This window comes from Palaemon carinicauda, chromosome 43 (assembly GCF_036898095.1).
Source record: "Palaemon carinicauda isolate YSFRI2023 chromosome 43, ASM3689809v2, whole genome shotgun sequence".
NCBI lineage: Eukaryota > Metazoa > Arthropoda > Malacostraca > Decapoda > Palaemonidae > Palaemon > Palaemon carinicauda.
The window spans coordinates 21,719,807-21,744,663 of record NC_090767.1 but is presented as its reverse complement, the minus strand read 5'-3'; the positions used below and the strand labels follow the sequence as shown (position 1 = coordinate 21,744,663).

The window sequence follows — 24,857 nt, the reverse complement described above, 5'->3', positions numbered from 1 at the left end:
CCAAACCAATTTCACGGCAAAAGTAAGGCCATTGAGGTAATTTGTAGAACAGTGGGCTCACCCACCCAATGAAGTATATAGTCTGGTGGCCGTAATATCTTGCCATAATAGGCAAAATTAAGTGGATGGTATATTAGATTGGGCCCTTTATCTTGTATTTGTTAAAATAGGAATCCAATTTTCTCTTATTTGAGCCTTTGTCTACTAGTCTACAAATGCACCCATCATTGATTTCCAATCACCTGTGTGTATGTATAATGGCAGTGTAAGGGGGGGGGGGGTCGCAGGGGGCCGTTAGCCCCTCCCCCACCGTTAGATAAGTACGTAAGGACATGGCTTGTAGGTTAGGTTAGGGGTTCGAAGTTTATGTCAATTGGTCCCCATTTTTAATGCATGCGGGAGGAACTGGCCGCTAATATACAAAGGCTCCCATGCGGATATCTAAGCTTCCCCTGAGTAATTAGCAAATGAACCTCATCTACTCATCTTGGATATGTTCCTCTAACTTAGGCCTACCGAGTAATTATGCCATTTATTGTAACCTATTTTACGAAGTAGGACCTAAATTGTGGCAAGAGTTCCATATTAGGAGTCATAAGGGACAAGCCAGCGGCTTTGCATCTTGAAATACTCCACTATGTAGGTTCCTCTATCCCTTTCTAAAGGCCATTGCTTTAATTGCAGGGCTTATTATAAGCCTACTTTTGTTCTTTGTTAAATATTTATGTGAGCTTGTAATATTTTGACTCCTTTTAGGGCTGTATGTATGATGACAGATATGTCCCCATAACTCGCTTCTGTTCAACCCTATCACTAAAAATACGTCAGTCTAAGTGGGATCGCCGGGTGGTGTTAGCCCTCTCATAGGTAAGTAGGTAAGGACATGGCTTGTAGGTTAGGTTAAGTGGGGAAGTTTAGGTTAGGTAGTGTTCTATGCATGCAAGAGGCCCTGTCCGTTATTATACAAAGGCTCTCCTTTTATTACAGTTACAGCTACGTGCTTTTCGTAACTCCTGACTCCTGTATCTATCAAATTTATAGGAATTTCTGTAGAAAATTATTAGTTCTAATTCATGCCCACGGATGGATTAACGATATTGAAATAATATTTATATATATATATATATATATATATAATAGTGTGCATTTTGAAGGCGTTACACTCGACTTCCTGCCTCCAGAGATGTGTGTGTTCTCGGACGTATTGAAGGAGGAGTAGGGTGCACACCTTAGGAATGAAATTGCCTGAGGGGTGTGTTTCTTGGAAGAAGTGCACCTGTAAATCGACCTGTTAGAAATGCGTGCTTTTCAACATAGATGGGCACTCGGTAATACTGTACTCAACTGCTCTTAGTCGACCATCTGTGCTTTACTATTCAATATTTGGGATAATGCTTGATCTAAGACTAGCATATCATTGATGATCCATACAGAAATAGTTTGCATATTCTAAACTTAGATACCTGGCTTTATTTTCTATTGAAATTTAGAGTACCTTAACTGAGAATGGCCTAAACTTATGTGGCTTAGGGAATAGTCCTATATACCATATATGTATTTAATGATAGTCTCTAATGCTGTACGGCTCATGTATTGTCATTATGGTAATTTCAGAAAGTAAATCCCTGGGACAGGTGCTCTGAAAGCCGAGTACCTCACGAAGGGAAGAACCTCTCAATCAGGCTAGGGTTCAGATGCGTTTTGACATGGTCATCCATGGATGAACCTGGGTGACGAGAGGATTAAATTATCAGTATGGATGACGTATCTAATAAGGAGTCTCCCTGCACATATTAGGTTCTCAGAGTTGGAGAACTATCCAAGATCGGTCGAGAAACCTCTGGAGATGTGTGAAGCAATGAAAACCATAGAAAGATGAAAGTCTTCAGGTATGGAACATAATGCAGACTATATTTATTGAATTCCAATTGCTTGCAAGGCCTTTGATACTACATGACTACTGTAGTCACTTACTTTTGTCTTGATAATACTGTAGTAATAAATAATTATAATTATGGTTCGTCGTTCAATTAGTTCTTTATGCATGTTCGTAATTCTAATAGTCACACCTTTTCCATCATGAGGCTCAATACTTCATTGTACTCTATAAGTTTTATTCGAGCTGTGACCAATTTGTGGATTGGTCTTCCTAATCGGGTAGTTAAATCGGTAGAACTTCAAAAGTTCAGACCTGCAGCAAATATTTTCATGTTGAACAGGCTGACATAAGTCTTTATATAGTTTATATATGTAAGATTTATTTTGATGTTACTGTTTTAATATATATTATTTTAATTGTTCATTATTTTTCATATTGTTTATTTATTTCCTTATTTCCTTACCTCACTGGGCTCTTTTTCCCTGTTGGAACCCTTGGGCGTAGAGCATCTTGCTCTTCCAACTAGGATTGTAGCTTAGCTAATAATAATAACAGTTTAATGTATTTTGCAGTCAACAATACGAACACTGTTCTAGTGGGACGTGTACGTCTAAGGAAATGCACATCTATGAGCTGAATGAAGTCAAGATCTTTCTCAGTTAGCGAGTGGAAGGCTTTCGCTGCTGAAGCCAAACTGGAGGTTATAGGAACCAGTTATCGTAATATAGAATCACTTCAAGAGTGAACAAAAAATCTGCTTACACTTGATTCCAGAGATGTGAAAATGAAAGAAAAGAGATTATGAAGGTGGGTGGTGTACACAGCAATACTATGTTTCATATTTCATCATTTCTACAGGCTTTTGATACCATAACCTGGAGTACTATATAGTTTTTTAGAGCACTTTGATTTTCTGTTTTACAAAACCAGTCAATTATAAAGCAGCGCTGTTTCATATTTCATAATTTATACAGGATTTTGATACAATAACCAGCAATACTGTATAGTTTTTAAGAGCACTGGTTTTGTATTATAATTATAAAGATCCTAGTACTATATAGTGTAGCGTGAGTTACAGTAAATTCCTCTCTTTTTTCTAGGTGTGAGCATTTGCGTCAACTACGTGTGGACAGTTCTGTATTTTCCAGGAGTGTCGTTTATTTCAAGAACCTACTTTTGAGTCTTTGATTTGTGAGTATTTTGTAGTAAGTCTTTGTTATAATGAAGACTATTCTTACTCAAATATAAACCATCATTTATTAATAGGAGTGGGATTCAGCGAAACAGAAACTCGGCTGTTAAAATTTATAGAGATAGTGGCAGTTACTGTTGGGTGGCCAGGAAGTCCCACCTAATTGGCAGTCCAATGAGCAGCTACTTTGAATTCAGCTACTGTGTAGTAGTGATATACTCTTGTGTCCTTAACATTGGCTGTTTTTAATCATTTTATGCTTTTTTTTTTGTTTTTTAAAAGTGTATTTGCCGTCTTCTTCCGGTGGAAAACCCAGTTGCAGACATGCAAATCTGCCTTAGTTAAGCCTGGCTGCACTTGCAGCAGGTTTACGAGTCGTACTTCTGTGGACCCCAATCTCATTTGTCCTTTGTGCAAGGCTCATGAGTGCTCTCTCAGTCATGCCCCTGTAAAGAGTGTAGGTGATGACCTCCTTTGTTATGGTCTGAGTGGGGTAGAAGGAGGATGAAGTAGTCTTAGAGAGACTCCTCGACTTTAGAGGTGGTCATGCCAAAACTGCCGCTGAGGATGCTCTTTAGCTCCTCCTTCTCGCCTTCTGGTTCTCTTAGTGCTGCTTTCTTTGGCTTCCTTTAGACAGAGTCCTCTGGAGGAACACCAAAGAAGGAGGAGACCCCATTTGACCCTGGGGCAGGCTTCAAGAGAGGTAGGAGTATCACCTTCCCCTGCCTCCTTGTCGTTCGCCCCCCTTCATGATGAACGACGACGATGTCTGCAGGGACTTGGACCTGAGGAAATTGTGGCTTCAATGGTAATCCTTGTGTATAGAAGCTGCAGAAAAATGTTAGTAGATGTTAGGATGTCTAGGACTCCTACTGCTATGCCCTTCTCTTCTGCTGTTCCTCCTGCAGAAAGAGCGCAGGATATGACGACCATCAGCAAGTCTTTACATACTGTAGGAAAAAATCCTCGGTCTTCTCCTGTGGTTTCATCGCCGCCAGCCAGGAAATCCTTGACTTCTACTTCTGTTCAACATAAAAACATTCGTTGCAAGTTTTGAACGTTTGAAGTTCCACCGATGAGGAAGATCATTCCATACAAGGGAGAGGATGGACAGGCGTATGCAAGCCCACTTATTTAAATGAGAAACTTTTTCAGAGACCATATCCTTTAAGGATATACTTTCTTCCATGACCATCTGTTAAGTGTTGGCAGAAACCTATCACTTGGGATATATTTTCCCCAGGTTCGTAGGAGGTTGACAGGAGTTACTTCTTCGACTCATTATACAGGTCTAAGTGCTTGGACATTCCTAGAATTAAAGTAGCCATTTTGCGTACAGGAATTTCCTCCGTCTTTAAGATAAGTCTTCTATGAGAGGACAAAGGTTTATTACCTCCGCCAACGAAGTTGGAGGGACGTTATGTTTCTGCTCCTGTTTGTGTGTTTGTAATTTGTGTGTGTGTGTTTGTTTGTGAACAGCTTCCAGGTCAAAATTTTAATAGTAGAGTAATGAATCTTACAGCGGTTAGCCATTATGTAAACTGCTGGAAATTATCAAATTTTGGAAGGTCAAGGTCACGGTCAAGCAAAATGTCCAATTCATGTAATCAGCCCTAAGTTTGGACATTGATGTTACAGAGACTTCAGACTTGGTTCATATTTGAGTGTATGAAAATCCACGCCAATTAATACATGTTAAGGTAAAAAAAGATCGAGCCAAAGGTCAAGAAATAAGCTGCCGCGGCTGAGGTCTGTGCTCTACTGAGTGCCCCTCTAGTTTGGCTTTTTACTTATGTGACTTTGTTTTCGGTCTTATGTGATATTTGCAGTTCTTGTGAATATTTTGATTCAATTATTCCTATTAGTATCTATTCCAGGGTCAAGAGTATTGGGATGTTTGAATTGTAGAAGAATGTAAGATAGTATTAGGCATTAGTTTCATTTTTGGGGAGAAACGATGGAGATTTTTATTATTATTGTTATTATTACTTGTTTAGCTGCAACTCTGGTTGGAAAAACAGGATGCTATAAACCAAAGGGCCCTAATAGGGAAAATAGCTCAGTGAGGAAAGGAAATATATTACATGAGAAGTTTATGAATAATAACATATCAATAAATCCATCATATATAAAATATAGAAAAACTTCCAGATATTAAGAGGAAGAGAAATAAGATAAAATAGTGTGCTCGAGTGTACCCTCAAGCAAGAGAACTCTAACCCATGACAGTGGAAGGCCTTGGTGAAGAGGCTATGGGACTTACCAAGACTAGAGAACAAAGGTTTGATTTTTTATCTAGATATTTAGGAAAATTTTGTTTGTTCCGTAACCGAAATACAAACCAGGCTATTTACATAGGGTTTACTTTCATCGTAGCTGAAAGGAAGAGCCATTAGAATTTAATGAGGGTGTATTACCCCCGCGCTAGTTAGCAGGGGGGTAGGGGAGTGGTAGCTAGCTACCCCTCCCCCCTCACACACTGGTGAACTGCTTCACTTCACTTTTGGCTCGGACAATGAACAGACGTCTCTGTCCCGTCCTCGCATGGCAGCCATTAATGCTTTTTCTTACAAATTACTTACTTTTCTTATACTTAATTTATATGTAAACATTCTTATGTTTATGTATATATTTGAGTACAGTATAGAAATACAGCAAGTTTCCTTTTCAGTGTTTGTGCTGTGTGTGTGTGTGTAGGAAGTCCACTCATTGTACGACAACTTCTCCGTGTGGTCTCAGGCCACTACGGTGACTTTTCATGGGTCGCGATCGTTCCCTTGGTCCTTCGGTCTCCCTTCGGCGGGCACCTTGGGGAATCGTCATCGCTGGACTCTACTTACTAATATGTTTCTCCGCTGTTCCTCCTTCCCTACGGGGAACTTGGGAGTTTTGTTTGACTACGGTCTCTCTCTCTCTCCTTGAGTTCGTTCACCCTTTTATTATTATTACGTATTACGGTATCTTCCTTCCCGTTGCGGGTTGAATTGCTTCCTTTTATTTTGTCTCAATTATTTTTTATTTAAATTTAATTGCATTTGTTAACTTTTTAGCCTCTGTGTAGAACGCTTCCCGTCGGGGTTCATTCGTTCTTACGATTAGTAACATTCTTAGTTGAATTACATATTTATAATTGTTTAATTCTGTTTTTTTACAGTTCTCCGCCTTCCTCCCCCCCCCTTCCCGTGAGTGTCAGTGGGGGAGGAGGGCGCATTCCTGTGTGTAATTCTTATATTCTTTTCCCGCAGGTGTATCTCTTCGGAGTTTTATTTTCACAGCTAACTATCTAGTTTTTCGTTTGCCTAATGTGCCTACGAAGCAGAGCTGTCCTGTTGGGGCCTAGGGAGTCTGCCGTTGCCGCCTCCTCTACGACTTCGTCATGGGCGTGTTCCTTCTCCTAGAAGTTCTCCCGTGACAACTGTCAGCTCCTTAGTTCATATAGAACGCTCAGGAGGTTCGCCTCCTTGGGTGGGTACTTTCCTTCCGAGGGAGGTTCCCTTCCCAGGTATGAGTTTTTTCCCCTTCAGGGGGGTTTCTTCTCCTACCTTAATTTATTTTTCTGGTCCTCGGGCGGTTATGCTCTTGGTGCTGAGCTACCGCTTTTGTAACCATGCTCAAGGGGCTGAGCGGTTGCAAGGCCGGACCATGGTGTTCATGCGTTTTTGCTCTTGGTGCTGAGTGGTCGCACTTGCAGTTACGCTCAAGGGGCAAAGCAACTGCAGGAGCTCCTCTTCAGAGGGTTGCTCTTTATGGTCAGCTTGCTGATCCAACGGCCCTAAGGGGCGCCTTCATCAGTCTCTTCTACGAAGTGTTCTTCTTTCTCGTTCGCGAGAGAGGACACTCATAGAGACTCTTCTTTGGAGGACTCCCTACTGCTGTTTTTGCTGAAGGCTCAGTTCCCCCTCCGAACATCTTCGAGGGGGGGCAGCTGAGTCCAACGGTCTCTCCTGCGAGTGTCTCTCCCCCTCGGGGGAGTTCATTACAGAGACTCCTCTTCGGAGGACTGATGATGGTGCTCCTGTCCGTGGTCGTCTTCATCTTCAGCCGCAGAGGATCCTCCTCGACGAGAACAGACAATTGCAGCTGCTTCGCTAGACCTGTCGGCAGTTCGTTCGCGATCTCTGACACCTGCCAAATCTTCTGGTCTTCCTTCTCCGTTCCTGGACGCAGAAGCACTGTGGGCGCCTCTCCACCCCGTTTTCCAAACGGGCACCGGTCCCTTCGGAGCTAAGGGCTTATCTCACAATGTGAGTAAGTCCCTTTGGTGCCAGGTTTTTTTACCTGTGCAACCTCGTTCTACTGCGCGCGCAGTAGATCGCAAATGCTCTCCTGCTGTGGACCAGACTTCTGCTGAATCAACTCCTGATCGGCAACTCTTCTGAGACCTTCTGTGCGGCTACGCGCCATGTGCGCCTACGGTCTCCTGAACGCCCACGATCGCCTGCTCGCCGGTGCACATCTGTTCGCAATTTTCTGGTGTGCGCAATGCGCGCCAACATTCGCCCTTGCGCCCACGATCTCCGGATCTGGGCGCAAGCAGGGAGATTATTCCTTCACTGAACTCCACGTGCACCTGCTCCCCAGCGCGCATCTGCGCCCCATTCCCTGATGTGTGCATATGCGCCAACGTTCGCCCACGATCTTCGGATCTAGGCGCAGGCAGGGAATTTATTCCTTCGCCTCCTCGCCGACGATCTCTGGTTCTGCACCCTCGCCGATATCGTCTGGCCGTGCATATCTTCTGGCCATGCAACTACGCTCCTACGATCTCCTGGTTCCTGCCTCGTCGCGCGCAGTTCAAGAAGTTCCTACGCTAGCGCACAGGCGCTCACAGGTTCTTCTGGACTCGCAGCGCCCTTCTGAAGTTTCGCGCCAAGCGAGCCCATGGGCGGTTCCAGTTCCAGCGCGCCAACGTGCCAGCACGCTTCCACTTCACACCGCGCCGCCCAGGAGACACCTAAGCTAGCGCACTGGCGCTCACAGGCACCCCTGGGCTCTCCTTACGCGCCAGCGATCTCCTACGTGCCCGCGCGATTCTTCGCCTGCGCGCAAGCGTTTTCAACGCGCCAACGCTTCAATCGTCGTAGGTTTCCTACGCGCCCACGCGTTAACTCTCATGTACGCGATCGGTCGCTACGCGCCACCGCTCGCCAACGCGCCATCGCTTGCCAACGCGCCATCGCTTGCCAACGCGCCATCGCTCGTCAAGATGCGCCATCGCTCGCTTACGCGCCATCAGTCTCCCGGCCGCCTGCGCTCGCCCTTACGACCGCGCGCCCGCCCGCGAACCAACGGTTTTCCATCGCTCGAGCGCCAGCGCGAATCCCGCCAGTGAGCCATCGCTCGCCAACGCACCATTGCTCGCCTACGCACCATCGGTCTCCTGACCACCAGCACTCGCTCTTATAACCGCGCTTGCCCTCACCTGCGCGCCCACTCGCACTTTCGGCGCGAGCGCACCCATGTTCGCCCACGGTCGAACCAACGATTTACCATTGCGTGAGGGCCAGGGCGATTTTGACCGCGATTCCCATCGGGTTTCCGCAACACGGGCTACCTAGCCAGTCTTCTGGAGCGCGTACTTCCAGATCACGATCTCCCCCGTAAACGCAGAGCATGGCACGTGCAAGAGCAGGAAGAATCTTCAGAGAGGTCTGGGCAACATTCTTCTCCTTCTTTTCAGACAGGCCCCATCATCTCTACTCCTCAGGATCGTTCGATTCCCTTCCCCCCAGCGGGAGTCGCTGACACTGCGTCTGTCAGCCGTCAGCAGAGGAGGTACTTTGAGATCATGGGGGAACCTGGTTTAGCCCTTCCTCTCCACCGTTCCGTGGAAGGGGCTTACCAGGGAGTTTTTCTCTCGAGAAATTCTCTGCCCGGCAGGTGACTTTTTCGTCTTCGGAGATCTTAGCCAGGAGAAAGCCACAAAGTGTGCCATGCGGGCCACTTTGTGGCTGGTCGTCTGGCTTGGATCTCTGGGCATCCTGTTGCGATCTGAGAATTTGTCCAAGGAGAGCTCCAGGAAGGCCATGGAAACTTTCCTCCTCTCGGGCACGAGCACCATCGTTTCCCGGCCCACCAAGTTTCGAACTTGTTGGCAAACTCGATGTTGAAGCATTGAGATGCAGTGACCGAGAGGTTCCTCTTGGAAGTCCCAACCATGGATGTCGGTAAGCTCAGACACTCATCCACCCTTGGAAAGACCTTGTTTTGAGCAGGACGGGGAACGGACAGCTGAGAGGTGGAGAAAGTTGAATCACGATTTGCTCCTCCAAAGGCACTTACATCCAGACCCTACAAGCCTCCAGCGCCTCAACAACAACAACCTCGTCAGCCTAGGACATCGGAACCGCCCCCGGCAGCTAAGACAAGGTGTCTAAAATAGCAGCCCCCTCCTGTCAGAGACAAGAAGGGCGTGAAGTCCTCCTGGGGAGGCAATAATTCTGAAGGAGCGGCCGAAGCCGCAAACGCTAGGATTGGCAACCCCCCTGCATGGTCTCCAGTAGGGGGATGCCTAAATTTGCGCGCCCAGGTGGCAACAACTCAGGGCCGATTCCTGCACGATCTCCATGATCAGCCTAGGATATCGCGTCCCGTTCTTTACATCTCTACCTCCACTGACAGCGAATCCAGTGTCGCTGAGCTCCTATGCCATGGGTTCGGCAAAGGGGCTAGCCCTTCGGGCATTAATCGAGACCATGCTCTAGAAGTATGCTCTCCTAAAGGTCATCGACGACTCCCCCCCCCCCACCCCCCCCCAGGCTTGTTCATTCTACTCTTTCTTGTAAGAAAGCTTCGGAAGGCTGGAAACCTGTCTCGACCTCTCGGCCCTGAACAAGTTTGTCGAACAACTTCGTTCAGCGTGGGAAGGCAGAGTCAATCAGGCTTGTAGCGAGACCACAAGACTTCATGTGCACACTGGTTCTGAAGGACGAGCATCCGTTTTCCAAGAAGTATTGAAATTCAGCCTAGACAACAAGTTATACCAGTTCAAGGTGCTGTGTTTCGATCTCTCCACAGCACCGCAGGTGTCCACCAGAATGTTCACCCTGTTATCTTCATGGCCACACAGGAGCGGCACGGCGTCAATGACCTTAGATGTCAGGATGCCTGAAAACTTTAAATCAATCAATCAACACAGGAGCGGCATCCGTCTCCTTCGCTTGCTGAATGACTGGCTAACACAGGCAGTCTCGGAATCGACCCTTCATCGACACCGAGACAAGCATCTGGGACTTTGCCAAGATCTAGGGATCATGGTAATTCTTGAGAAGTTTTCTCTGCTTCCATCTCAACAACCTATATATCTAGGCATGATATTAGACTCCAATCTCCAAGCCTTCCCATCAGATGACAGGATAGCAAGGCTGAGGAGAGTCACAGAACCTTTCCTCAGATGAGGAGAGCTTCCAGCCCAACCTTGGTTACGCCTCCTAGGTCACCTTTCCTCCTTGGCCAGGCTAGTTCTAACGGCCGCCTCAGGATGAGATCCCTGCTTTGGCGGCCTAAGTCCCGGTGGAATCAAGACAACGATTCCCCGGACATTCTGGTCCCTTTTGGGACCTGCGGAACGAATGGACCTGCAGTGGTAGTTGACCTACGGGAACCTTTGCAAGGGAATGGATCTTCTCGTCCTTCCCCCGCATTTGATCCTGTTCTCGGACTCGTCAAAACAAGGGGGGGGGCACGTTCTGGATCAGGCATATGGTCAGAACCAGAATGGTACCTCCACATCAATCTGCTGGGAATGAAGGCCGTATTCTGGCCCTTCAACACTTCCAATAGACCCTGGCGACTCACTCCGTGAATGACAACTTTCTCATCTTGCAGTAGAGATACTGAGATGAACCGAAGTCCACTCAATACCCTATCGGCTCGCTTCATTCTGGACAAAGGAATGTGCTCTCCGACAGTTTGAGCAGGGCCTCACAGAGAGTACCGAGTGGTCTTCGGCCCCCCCCCCCCCCCCCGGTAGCCAACAAGTCCTGACCTTGTGGACCTGTTTGCGAGAGCCTTGAATTTTCAAGCTGCCGCTGTACTACTCCCAGTCCCAGACCCCAAGGCACTCTGGCAAGATGCCTTCCTACACGGTGGGACAACATCGACGCCTACGTCTTCCCACCGTTCTGTCTGTTGAGAAAGGGGCTCAACAAGACCAGACTATTGGTCAACCTGTCGATGACTCTGATAGCTCCGCTGCGGCGTCATGCAGAGTGGTTCCCGGATCTTCTGCATCTCCTGACGGAACTCCTGAGAGAGCTTCCCCCACGACACGAGCTACTCAAACAACCACACTGCAACATCTACCACAAGCCGTAGCATCGCTTCGGCTTCACGCCTGGAGACCATCCAGCATCTCCTCACAGAGAGAGGCGTTCCGCAACAAGTTGCGGAGCGGATGTCTCGACACCTGCGAAAGTCATCCGCAGGGGTCTACCAGGCGAAGTGAAGAGTCTTCTGTGGTTGGTGTCGTGGGAGAGGTACCTCTCCCTTTGATGCCACTATTCCAGCATAGCGGAGTTATTGTATATCGGCGGGAGGAAATGCACCTTTCTCTCTCGGCGGTGGAAGCCTATCGCTCAGCCTTAAGCCTGGTCTTCAGGCTGAAAGGAATGGACATTTCCTCTTCGCTGGATCTTCTTCGCTCATACGAAACTACGAACTTACCTGCCCCCAGTCGGAAGTGAGACCTCCTCCATGGAACATGGTTCAGGCTCTTAGGGCTCTTAAGAGATCTCCTTGCGAACCATAATCCAGGCTTCTGATCGTCACCTGTCTTGGAAGACGGTGCTCCTGCTCGCTCTGGCCTCGGCCAAGCGTGTCAGCGAACTTCATGGTCTCTTGTACGACGTCGCCCATTCAAGAGGACAGGTGGAGGTAACGTTCAGGTTTGTCCCTGAGTTGGTTACTAGACTCAAAATCTTGGAGTCCCGGACCTTCGGTTTGACTCCTCCAGGATTTCGAGTCTCCGTTCTGTAACAGATGACCCAGACCTTCTCCTACTATGCCCAGTAAGGAGTCGGAGGGGTTATCTTGAAGAACAGTTGCAGTTCGTCCTCTCGTGCAAGCCCTGTTTGGGAGCACAGGGAGGACGGAGAGGAGGGTCATCAAGAATGCCTTTTCAGCCTGGACTCAAAGGGTCATCCATCATGCCCTGAATACAGATAATCCTCTGTCACGTCGCCTTAGGGCGCACGATGTCAGAGGCATCGCAATGTCCCTGGCCTTCAAGAGAAACTACTCTGTGACGCAGGTGCTACAAGCTGGAGTCTGGAAGCGTCTAACAACCTTCACAGCCCACTACCTGCAGGACGTAACCCACAGTAGCCTCGATATGTTTTCTATCGGCCCTGTGGTGGCTACACAACAGCTGGTCTAACCTTTGGCTCCTTGATGGACAGGTAGCAGAAGGTTGAGGGCATTGTTATCCGGTTTTAGACTGCATGAATGAAAGAAGTATGTGTGGCCCTTACTTCTTTCTTCATCCTCCCCTCTCTTGGGGAAAGCAGCATCCTTGGTTCTCTTCATAGCTGACCTCGAACCTCTGCAGGTAAACCATGCTTCCTTGTGTTCCTAGTATTAGTTAATACTGTCGCGTCCCCCATACCCTGACGAGGTGGTATTGGGAACGTCCTAGCCTAGAATTCCAGCTAAAGGACTTCAGGTCGACTTCCTAGGACAAGTCACACTTCTTCCCTCCACACACAAGCTTATGTAGGCCGCACGTTTCTTGCGTAGCAAGAAACTTGTGAGGTGCAGGGACTCTTTCTCGAGTGCTGCTCACTCGGATTCTGAATCCCCGGGTAAAGCCAAAGCCAGTAAGGCTGGGGACTTTCCACCCTTCCTAAGGGTAAGTCACCCTTTGTAAATAGCGTGGTTTGTATTTCGGTTACGGAACAAATGACAAATTCGGAGATAATTTGTATTTTTCCTAACCATACAAACCTTAGCTTTTTACACATATTTGCCTGCCAGCCCTGTCCCCCAAAGCAAGTCCTACCTCTAAGTGAAGTGAAGAAGTTCACCGGTGTGTGAGGGGAGGAGGGGTAGCTAGCTACCACTCCCCTACTCACTTGCTAACTAGCGCGGGGGTAATACACCCTCGTTAAATTCTAATGGCTCGTCATTTCAGCTAGGCAGAAAGTAAACCCTATGTAAATAGCTAAGGTTTGTATGGTTAGGAAAAATACAAATTATCTCCGAATTTGTCATATTACTTTGGAAGATTGTCATTTTTATATTATTAATCCCACAAAGCTTTAATTACAGTAATTTCAACTTCAGATCTATAAAATATATTTGTTCTCACTGGAATATAAGCCTATGTCCTCAATCTTCACTGTGAAGGATACAGCTCAACCCACCCTCCTTGGTTCAGAAATTTGTGATCTGGACCTAGAATCCTGCTGCTCATGACTTCAATTCCTCTTGCATCTCTTCCTTACAAGAAGTGACTGGTGGGGACAGGGATAACTTGTCTTCTTATCCTAGGTGAACACCGCAACTCTCCCTACAGCAATAGAAGGTATAAGAAAACGATCCTAAAACTTGGTGGAACATTCAGGTTTGTTTTTCTTGAAGGCGCTGAGACGAAAGGATCCCACTTCACTCAAGCGCATGAGGTCAAACATATTGGATCTCGGCCAGCTCTCAGGAAGAACCTGTCAGGGGCACAATTCTTATACACGAGAATTGGGTAACAATAAACTCCAGCCTCTCTTCCCAATACCTATGGGGCTATACTCGCGGATCCCCATGGACTCTCTTTATTCACAGTATTGGGCACTAGATGAGGTAAGCCACACGATCGAGTAACTTTCCTTAACGAATAAGTTTTGAATATTAATATCTGCTCCATCTTTCTAGACAAGGGGCCATTGGATTTCTTTGGCCAAGTGTAAACAAACCCATTTCTCATAAATGAAAAGACATTCAGACAACATATTCTCCAAACAGATTTAGGTTCTTCCTTGACTGTCTACTAAGTCCTTGGTCATTCTAACACCTACCTCCTCTTCATGTCTATGTCATTAGGAGCTTAACAGGAGTCATGATTTCCCCTGCTGTAGAGGACTGAAGTGCTGTGATATTTCCCCAGAGAATAAGACAGCCTTTTTAGTTATAGGGACTTCCTCCCCCTAAGGATGAGTCTCTTGTTAAAGGAAAAAGGTTTATAGAATTCCTGTAAGAATAAATCCCAAATTTTTTAAGTAATTTGTCATTTTTCCTAACTTTACAAATCTTGAGGCCTATAAGTTGCACTTGATACGTCAACAACCCTGTATGTCCTAGGTTTAAGGTAAAAATGGAACGTCTGTGTCTTGTCATGTGGGCAGGGCTTACTCGCCACCCTCCAACTATCAGCATCTCTTTCAGCTTTGCTGAAACCATATTACTTTTGAATTTTGTGATGCTATTTTAATGCTTCAATTTCCCATAAATTCAAGTTACTCTTAAATCCAGATTTTTAAACATAAGACTTACCTGGTAGTTATATATATAGCTTACGTCCCTGACGTCACGGCAGAAGATTCAAAACTCGTGCCAATCGCCTATTGGAATAGTCAGGTGTACCACCTGTGCGCCCCTAGCGAGGTACCTTGGAACCATTCCATGATTCTTCATATCTTCCCTGCCGCCGCTAGCGGCAACATCGTTGGATATTCTCCTCGCTAATTACCTGATATTATTGCTGTTACTTTGAAGATGTACAATAATTTGGTTTTGACTCTCGCTTGTTTGGATTTTCTATTGGATACTCTTGATTTATGTTTGGATTTTGATATTTTGACCCTTGCTTGTTGATCTCTCTTTCAAATTTTTCAAAATGGCCACCCCCCTTTAACTTTTAGTGTGGGTGTGAGTGGGTGTAAGACCCGTTTGGCTAAGGCCTCAATTGATCCACATGCGCTCGCGTTAAATGCAGAGGTAAAGTATGCGAGTTGGATGATAGGTATGACGAATGCATTCTATTATCTGAGCATGAGTGGCTAGAATTTGATCGCTATACGCGTAAATTAGAAAGAGATAAGTTGAGGCGTAGTTCTTCTCGCTCTTCCAGAGACTTTTCCTCTTCCCATGTCACCGAACCTATTCCTTCCCCTGTAGTGGTAGTTTCTGATCCCACTACGGTTACTGCTCATGAGCCCATGCTTAAAGATATGATGTTGGGTATTCAAGCGTTGGGTGCGAAGGTTGAATCTATCGCTGCGGACAGGACGCAATTAATGTCCGACGTGAAGCAGCTAAAAGGTGACAGTGCTAGAAGTGCAGTGAACGTATTTAGTGCAGTGGAGGGTGCGCCTGCTCGGGCTTGCCGTTCTCCTAGTCTTAGACCTCTTCAAAGCTCCCCAACCCCTGGGAGAAGGAATGTTGAACGACGTAAGGAAACGAGAGGCTTTAGCTCCTGAGCAGACGTCCCCTCGAGCGTTCCTGTTGATGTTTCCCAGGACGTTCGCCCTCACCATAGGAAAGGTGAGGTTAAGGTGATTTCTTCATCCTCGGATGACACAGTTCCTAAAAGAGGCTGGCGTCAAGCGTCCAGACCTCTTAAGAGGAAATTGGGTAATGTCAACCAGCGTCCTACCAGGACACCGCAAGTTCCTGGTTGTAGCCATTGGAGCAGTCCAGAGCGTTTTCCTTCCACCGAAGAGAGCTTGCCTGCCAAACGTCCTGCTAGGACAATGGATTCTGTAAAGAATCGTCCAGTTGTTGGGCAATTGTCTGAACCGGGCATGACCTCGGTTCATGCTCCTCCTCCACCATCAGATTGGTTATTGCCCTCTGGACGCTCTGACCATTCTTTGAGCAGCGTGGAGAGCGAACCTGTGATTGACGTGGCGTCACCTGTATCACAAGTTGACCCGAATCTTAATATGCTGCAAGAGATGCAGCAAAAACTTTCGTCTCTTATGCAAAGCTACCAAGCTACAGATAGTCGTGACGTCGAGCATCCTACGATTCAGGAGTCGAACGTCCAGCGAGACAGGAGGTTGAGTGTCCTCCAGGACGCGACGTCGAGCGGCGAGCAGCCAGGCAGGACGTCAAGTGCCAAGCAGGACGCGATGTCGAGTAGTGACACTGAGTGTCGAGCTTCCTTACATGAAAGTCAAGAAAGGATTTATGACTTTCAGGATGCGAGCTTCGGACTTCAGGATGATCTTAATCAAATCAAGAGTCGAGATCAAGAACTCTTTAGCTCTAATCGCGTGGATCGCGAGCGTTTCACAGAGCGTCAAGGGGCTTTGTCAGAGGAAGAAGTTGAGGATCACCTTTCCCCTGTCAAACTTTTTGAGGAGTTATCAGAAGGAGAAGACTCTAAGTCGTTTCGTCCTTCAGTGGACTTGAAGAAACTCATGAAAGTCTTCAACGATGAGTTCCCAGAGTCTTTTATTCCCGTTGCTCCACGTTCGGCTCCATCTGAATTCACGCTTGGGAAGATGGCGAAGAAGTCTGTTTACCAGAATGGTTCTGTCTCGATCGTCAAAAAGAGCTCTTAAGATGATGGGAGACTGGATGGAGTCCAAAAAGGAACAAGGGAAAGCAGCCTCCGCGTTCCCTCCAACTAGATTAGCATCTAGATCCAGTATATGGTACAATATGGGAGAAGTTCTCGGCTTGGGAGTTCCTGCCTCTGCCCAGGGAGATTTCTTATGTCTTGTAGACGCTCCCCGTCGATCGGCCATAAGGAAGACCAAGGTTCTCTGGTCTACTTCAGAGTTAGACCATCTGCTCAAAGGCGTCTTTAGAGCCTTCGAGGTTTTCAATTTCCTCGATTGGACTCTGGGAGCCTTGGCAAGAAGGTTGCTGCTCTTAAAGAAGGTGACTCTTCTAGTTTAATCCATATCATGTCCTGTATGGATAAGGCATTACGAGACGGATCGAATGAGTTGGCAGCGATTTTCACAGCAGACATACTTAAGAATAGAGCCCAGATGTGTTCGTTTCTGTCTCTGGGGGTTACTCCCTTCCAGAAATCGGAATTACTTTATGCTTCGCTGTCTTCCTCCCTTTTTCCGCAAGATCTCATTAGAGAGATTTCTTCCGCATTGATTCAGAAGGCCACCCAAGATCTAGTATCAAAGACGGCAAGAAAGGTCTTACCATCTTCCTTCTCTAGCCGCAAGCCTAAAGATGATACACCTTTCCCTAAGTTTTCTCAGCCCTTTCGAGGAAAGACTTCCAGCAGGGGTAGCTCTAGACCTGATGGAAGGAGAGCAAAGAGGAGAGGATTTAGGACAGGGCGAAGCAGAGTCTGACTGCTTTCGCCTTCAGGCAGTAGGAGCCAGACTACACATCTTCTGGCAGGCGTGGGAGATGAGGAGTGCAGACTTTTGGTTAGTTCAGCTTCTAAAGGAGGGTTACAAGATCCCTTTTATAGGGAAACCTCCTTTGATTTTAACCCCAGTGGATCTCTCCCAGGTACAGAGAGGAGTCAAAGAGGCAAGCATTACAACTTCAAGTGTCTATCTTGTTGGAGAAGGGGGCCAAAGAGAGGGTGCAGGACATGCAGTCACCAGGGTTTTACAACCGCCTGTTCCTGGTTCCCAAGAACTCGGGGGGGGGGGGATGGCGTCCAGTTCTGGACGTAAGTGTTCTCAACACATTTGTCCAAAAGACGAAGTTCTCGATGGAGACTTCGAAGTCAGTACTTGCAGCAGTAAGAAAGGGCGACTGGATGGTCTCACTAGACCTCCAGGATGCTTATTTTCACATCCCTATTCATCCGAGCTTCAAGCATTATCTGAGCTTCGTATTCAAGGGGGAAGTGTTTCAGTTTCGAGCCCTGTGTTTCGGCCTCAACTCTGCCCCTCAAATTTTTATGAAACTTATGCTCAATGTAGCAAGAATTCTCCACTCGAGGCATCAGAGCCTCCCTGTATCTAGACGATTGGCTTCTCAGAGCTCGGTCTTACGATCACTGCCTGAAGGATCTTCAGACAACATTGAATTTGGCAGAAGAATTGGGTCTTCTTGTCATCAAGGACAAATCTCTTCTGACACCATCACAAGAGATACTCTATTTGGGGATGGTGATTCAGTCGAGGTTTTTCAGGCTTTTCCGTCTCCCTTAAGGTCGGAACAAGCCATCTTGAAAGTACAATCGTTTCTAAAAGAGCAGCAGAAGTGTTCTGTGAGGAAGTCGATGAGCCTGTTTGGAACCCTCTCCTTGTTGGAACAGTTTGTCTCTCTAGGAAGACTGAATCTTCGACCTCTCCAATTCCACCTCAATTATCATTGGAACAGGAAGAAGGATTTAGAGACGATGTGTATTCCAGTCACAGAGTTCATAAGAAGTTGCCTTCAGTGGTGGAACGATCCAGTCAAGTTTCAAGAAGGTTACCCATTAGATCAGAAGAACCCAGACCTTGTGTTGTGTTCCGACGCCTCGGACTTGGGATGGTAAGCAACACTGGGCAAGTTGGAAGTTTCGGGGTTGTAGACAGAGGCTCAAAAGAACTTCCACACAAACCAAAAGGAATTGTTAGCAGTCCTGTTGGCCCTAAGAAGCTTCCAAGGGTGTCAGCTCTGAACTAAGTAGTGCAGGTCAGTGCCGACAACACCACAGCATTGGGTTACATTTCCAAGCAAGGAGGAACCCACTCGATTTCCCTTTACGAGACGGCAAGGAATCTCCTCATCTGGGCAAAGGAAAGAAATGTAGTTCTGATTACAAGGTTCATCCAAGGGGAGAAGAATGTAATGGCAGACAGCCTCAACAGGAGAGGTCAAGTCCTACCCACAGAGTGGACACTCCATCTAGAAGTTTGCAAGTCTGTGGCGACTTTGGGGTTGCCCTTGCATAGACCTTTTCGCAACCTCAAAGACCAAGAGGCTAGAGACATATTGCTCCCCAGTGCCAGATCTCGAAGCAGTACACACGGACGCGTTCCTGCTATATTGGTCCAATCTAGACGTGAACGTTTTTCCACCTTTCAAGATCCTTTACAAGGTGTTACGAAAGTTTGTGTCAAGCGAAGGGACCATAATGACCCTAGTACCCCCCTTCTGGCCACCAAGGGAATGGTTCACAGAGGTACTGGTATGGATGATGGACACTCCCAGAAGCCTTCCTTTGAGAGTAGACTTACTCAGACAACCCCACTTGGAAAGGCATCATCAAAGTCTCCAAAATCTTCAGCTAACTGCCTTCAGACTATCGAAAGACTCACGAGAGGTAGAGGCTTTTCGAAGGAGGCAGCTAAAGCAATTGCAAGAGCAAGGAGGTCTTCGACCATCAGAGTCTATCAATCCAAGTGGAAAGTTTTCAGGGAATGGTGCAGAGTCAACTCTGTCTCCTCTTCCAGTACCTCTGTAACCCAGATTGCTGATTTCTTTTTGTTCCTGAGGAGGAAGCGTAATTTTTCCTTATCCACTATCAAAGGATACAGGAGCATACTGGCGACTGTTTTCAGACACAGAGATTTGGATCTATCTAATAATAAAGACTTACATGAACTGCTTAAGTCTTTTGAGACTTTGAAGCAACTTTGCCAGGATTCACCAGCTTGGAATCTAGATATAGTCCTTAAGTTCCTTATGGGTGACAGATTTGAACCCTTGCACTCTGCATCTCTGAGGGACCTCACAATGAAAACCCTTTTCTTGGTTAGTCTGGCAACAGCCAAGAGGGTTAGTGAAGTCCATGCCTTCAGTAAGAACGTGGGTTTTCAGGATAGCAAAGCTGTCTGTTCCTTACAGTTGGGTTTTCTCGCCAAGAATGAGCGCCCTTCTCAACCTTGGCCTAAGGCTTTTGAGATTCCGAATCTTTCGGATGTGGTTGGCGATGAGTTAGAGAGAGTCCTATGCCCAGTAAGAGCCCTGAAATTCTACCTGGACAGAACGAAGGAGTTGAGAGGCAAGTCGGAAGCCCTGTGGGGCTTGGTCAAGAAGCCCTCCTTGCAGATGTCAAAGAATGCCCTGTCATTCTTCATCAGACTCTTAATTAGAGAGGCTCATACACATTGCAGTGAGACAGACTTTAGTCTTTTAAAGGTCAAGACTCACGAAGTGAGAGCTGTGGCAACTTCGGTGGCATTCAAACAAAATCGTTCGTTACAAAGCATTATGGACACAACTTTCTGGAGAAGCAAATATGTGTTCGCCTCACACTATTTGAAAAATGTCCAGACTCTATATGATGACCGATATACTCTGGGACCGTTTGTAGCAGCGGATACAGTAGTGGGAGAAGGATCCGCCACTACTTTCCCATAATCCTAATACCTTTTCTTTCTCTTGGAACTTTTATTTGGTGAGTTTATGGTTGTCTTGTGGAGATTGCGACAGTCTTCCACAATCATTGATTTGTCAGGTGGTCTTTTTTGTTCCTTGAGAGCGGCCCAGAATGGGTATTATAGGAGGCTCTGTCACAGAGAGGTATGTACACTGATTTGACAGCTCCTAGAGATCTTCAGCCCCCTGAGAGGATCATTGGATCTCATAAGGAAAGCGGACATAATGGCAGAGTATCATTGAAGTCAGCTTTCTTATCAGGTACAAACCCTTAAGCTTGTTTTTTATTAACTCTTAAGGAAAATTCCAACTATATTGGCTGTCTCTGACCCCCCACTAAAGGTGTCAATCAGCTATATATATAACTACCGGGTAAGTTATATGTTTAAAAATGATATTTTCATTATAGAATGAATTTTTGAACATACTTACCGGGTAGTTATATATAATTTAATTCCCACCCTCCTACCCTCTAGAGACTAGAGGCATGGAAGTTCTGAGGAATCATGGAATGGTTCCAGGTACCTCACTGGAGGGCGTGCAGGTGGTACACCTGGCCATCCAATCGGCGATTGGCGCGAGTTTTGAAATGTCTGCCGTGACGTCAGGGACGTAAGCTATATATATAACTACCGGGTAAGTATGTTCAAAAATTTATTTTATAGTGAAAATATATCATTTCCATCTATCACCAACTATTATTTAAATGCTAGGAGGTATAGAAGTTTTAGAACATCTGTTTAATTAGATCCTTAGACGAGTACCTATGAGATCGGCTTCCTTGCATAAAAAAAAAAACTCAAGATTCTCTTCAGTCAAAGAATACCATGTCATTCACCATAACTTGAGGAGAGTCTCCTTCTTCTCCTTCCTTCAAAGTTATAATGAATGACATTAGAGAAAAGGCTTCTCATCTCCTAAGTGTATAGGCATTAGAAAAATAGCTACTTCTAGTTTCTTGAAAAACATTTCCTTGGAAAAATAATGAGTGTAGGCCAATAGAGGTATAAGTCTATCTTGCATTCCTCTTACTTAAGAGAAGTTCAAGTTGTGTATATTTCATGAGGTTTGTCACACCCCCTTATTTGGGGTAGGGGACATTTTAGATTAAGAGGTAAATCATTCTAAGTTTTGTACCTCTTTTTCATTTTGTCAGATTTTGGAGTGGGTGAGGGGGATAGGCCAGTACGTTAGACCTCTTTAAAGAGTTTTTTCTTTTGGCTATTTCTCGATTTCGTTGCATGTTGGTAATAGAACTGTTGGTGAGGTAATACTCTTATATATATACGGCAATATATTGTGGAAAGTTCTCAGCTTGGCAGGTCTTTCCCCTTTTTAATGAAGAGTTAAGAGAGAAGTCAGGTGTCCTCTTATGTCTTTGAGGCAAGTTATATGGTTTTTGAATCCCTGGTAAGAGTTTTATGAAATAATTTATCAATTATCTTATTGCAGGGTAGATTTATATAACCATTCCCAAATGATTGTCTCTACCCATTTTCTGGTCAGTGTGGGAAGCCAAACAATAAATGTTGGGTAATACAATTTAAAAGGAAAAAAAATAAGTAAATTATTATTTGTGTCAATAGGCATAAAGAGATGATGATAATGATTTCAATATTTATCCAACATTAGTTTGATCCCACCCTCCTTCCCACACCTATGTCATAGTAATAGTTATTGATGTATGGGAATCTAATCTTTACTAATTCTCTTCTAATCTACTTATCTTAGAGATTAACAAATCTACTTTCAAAGCTTATAGCACAGATAAATCTGGTCAAGTATTGAAATGATAGGAGTTCTTTATAGAAATTTAGTTTTTTTTGAGTCTATAAATTTGAATTACTAATAGTTATTTATGATTACATAAAGCAGCAGTTAAAAGTGATAATTATCTATTTATTTCTTCATTTTTGTGGAATTCTTTTCAGGAAGAAGAATTGGAGTGTAATGAGAAGATTCAGTGATTTCTTGGGACTTCATTGTTAATTGGTTGAAAAACACTTGCACTGCGGTCGAATCATCCCGTCCGCTCCCGGAAAATCTGCTATTTGCACTACAACAATAAAGGTCAGTGGTTAGGTTAAAGGAAATATATTTGTGTAGTGTTAACTCGCCCTACGTTTATGTAGTTGCTGGTCGCATTTGTATGATATACCTTATACCATGTTTTTGAAATTTTTCATTTATTTTCATTAATGGAGTAAGGCATAAACATAAGAATTTTTTTTTTATTGTTATTGATTACATTATTGTAAGTACCATTATCAATGAGAAACTACAGATATTAAAACAGGTTGCTACAAGCCGAAGAATCCAGTATTGGAAGTAGCCTGGTATGTAAATAATGCATACAGAATTTTTAAGCCTAAACCTTTTTAGATAATAACTGAGAATCTAAAATGTTTTTTTTTATATTGTTAAAGGTAGGTCAGTTTTTTTTCAGTCCAACTTTTGATAAAGAAAAAAAAGAATAAACTACAGGTATACTGTATAGAATCTTATTTATATAGCATTTCCTTAAGGATGGAATCCTTTTTTTTTCAGCTTGGAAGTGACAAGATTGCAGAGTCTGGTTCTCAAGACTTCATTGGAAAGTGAAGGGCATCGGAATGCTCCACACCCAATCCTTTGAGCCGATCCAGATTTCAGGGAATTCATAGAACTTGGTTAGTGATTCTTTTAAAGGTATGATATGATTTTTATGCTGCAGTAATTTTAAATTGAAGTCCATCTTTTTGTTTTAGTTCATTTCATTAAACACACATTTGTTCTGTAACCGAAATACAAACCACGCTATTTACATAGGGTTTACTTTCGGCGTAGCTGAAATTGACGAGCCATTAGATTTTTAACGAGGGTTAACTACCCTCTCGCTAGTTAGCGAGGGGGTAGGGGAGAGGTAGCTAGCTACCCCTCCCCCCTCACACACCGGCGAACTGATTCACTTCGCTTTTGGCTCGGACGGTCGGCAGACGTCTCTGTCCTGCCCTCGCATGGCAGCCATTAATGTTTTGTCTTTACTTAATTACTTACTTTTAAATATTTAACTTAGCCGGTGAATATATAATAGCTGACGTCTCCGGCGGCTCGACAGTAAAACACAAAAACTCGCGAGCGATCGCTATGAAGGTTGCGGGTGTGCCCACCAGCGCCAACTATCGGCCAGATACCGCATATACATGTAAACAGCTTCAATTCTTCTCTGTCGGTCTGATCGACAAGACGTACCATTACTCGCTGTTAACCTGGAGTTTTTCAACAGTCTTGGTGAAGTACAGTACTTCCTTTTGGTTTGAGCTTTCGCAGTGCAGGTGTTTTATCTTCAACTTAAACTCTTGAACTCTTTTTTGGATAGATTTAATTGTTGATGACTTTGGATTGTTTTTTGGACTTTCTTTGACTTTTCAAAATGGCCGACCCTTCCCTTAGTGTACGGAAGTGTGTTTTAGGCTTTTAGCAATTATCTTATCACGTTATAAATTGTTGTTGTTAATTATAGATTTTCCTCTATATATTTTATATCTCACCCGCCTTTATTAGGCCTCTTCGATTAGCTTTCCATTTATAATAAACATCAAGATAAATTTTATGTTTTTGTTTATATGCGGCCTTACCTATTCCTCCCCTAATCCGAGAGTAGGCGGTCCTAACTTGGAAACCGAAGTTAAAGAACGTTGAGCCCTTTCAACTTTTATTTTCGTTAAGTTTAAATCATTTGCTCTGTAAGAGTTATTAAATGAATATTTTTTAGTAGATATTTTATGAAAGATTTTCTTTGAATAGTCTTCGTGCTGTTTCAAAGATGAACTAACGTTTGGTTTATTTATGCTACGCAGTTTGCGCTCTATCGTTACGATAGAGAAAGAGAGAATCACGGTTTCACTTTGCAGAAAGAGTAAATCGATTCTGACGTTTTGTTCATTCTTCTTTCAAACTGAAATGTTTTGAATACTAATTTAAAGGAACTTGTTAATTTTCAATTTCTTAGTCCTTTCAGTTTTTTCCTTTGGTCAAATAACCTGTTTATTGACGAAGGGTAAGTGGGTTTTTCTCTTCTGTGTGAAATCAAGAGAGAGAGAGAGAGAGAGAGACGGAGAGGGAGAGAGGAAGAAAGAACGTTCCGATCTTTATTCTCGTCCCAAGCGAGTAACGTTGTTCTCGAGTCAGTTTTTTACTCTCGTCCCAAGTCTCTGTACGGGGAGAAAGGATAAAACGTTTTTAGTTTTTATTCTCGTCCCAAGGCACTGTACGGTGAGAGATTTAAAACGTAGTTATCAATGAACTAGTGTTTAGTCTCCTCCCCAGTCAATGATCCTTTCAACTTTATATATTTCCGTTTTTATTCGATATATATGTTTACTGTTTTTTTCCTTGTATTCATGTGCTTACATTATACGACTTATTTCGCAATTATAACCTTTTGATGTAGGGGAGAATTGCGTGCTTCAGGTAGAAATCAGTTTTTATTCATGCCTAATGTGAAATTATTGAAAAATTCGATTTCAGTGAAGTGCAAAAACAGAAAATTGTAGTGATAAAGTGATAATTGCG

At 44.7% G+C, this 24,857-nt stretch overlaps 2 long non-coding RNA genes across 2 annotated transcripts in view; both read left to right on the top strand.

Annotated features, from left to right (window-relative positions):
• Positions 1-22,967, top strand: part of LOC137633640 (uncharacterized) — a 100,929-nt gene extending 77,962 nt beyond the window's left edge. Inside the window, exons 3-4 of the long non-coding RNA XR_011042327.1 lie at positions 22,235-22,373; positions 22,851-22,967. This is a non-coding gene — a long non-coding RNA (uncharacterized lncRNA). The remainder of the gene's footprint in view (positions 1-22,234; positions 22,374-22,850) is intronic.
• Positions 1,618-3,073, top strand: LOC137633988 (uncharacterized). The gene is made up of 3 exons (XR_011042404.1): positions 1,618-1,889; positions 2,452-2,686; positions 2,980-3,073. It is a non-coding gene; the product is annotated as an uncharacterized lncRNA (long non-coding RNA).
• Positions 22,968-24,857: the final 1,890 nt, after the last annotated feature.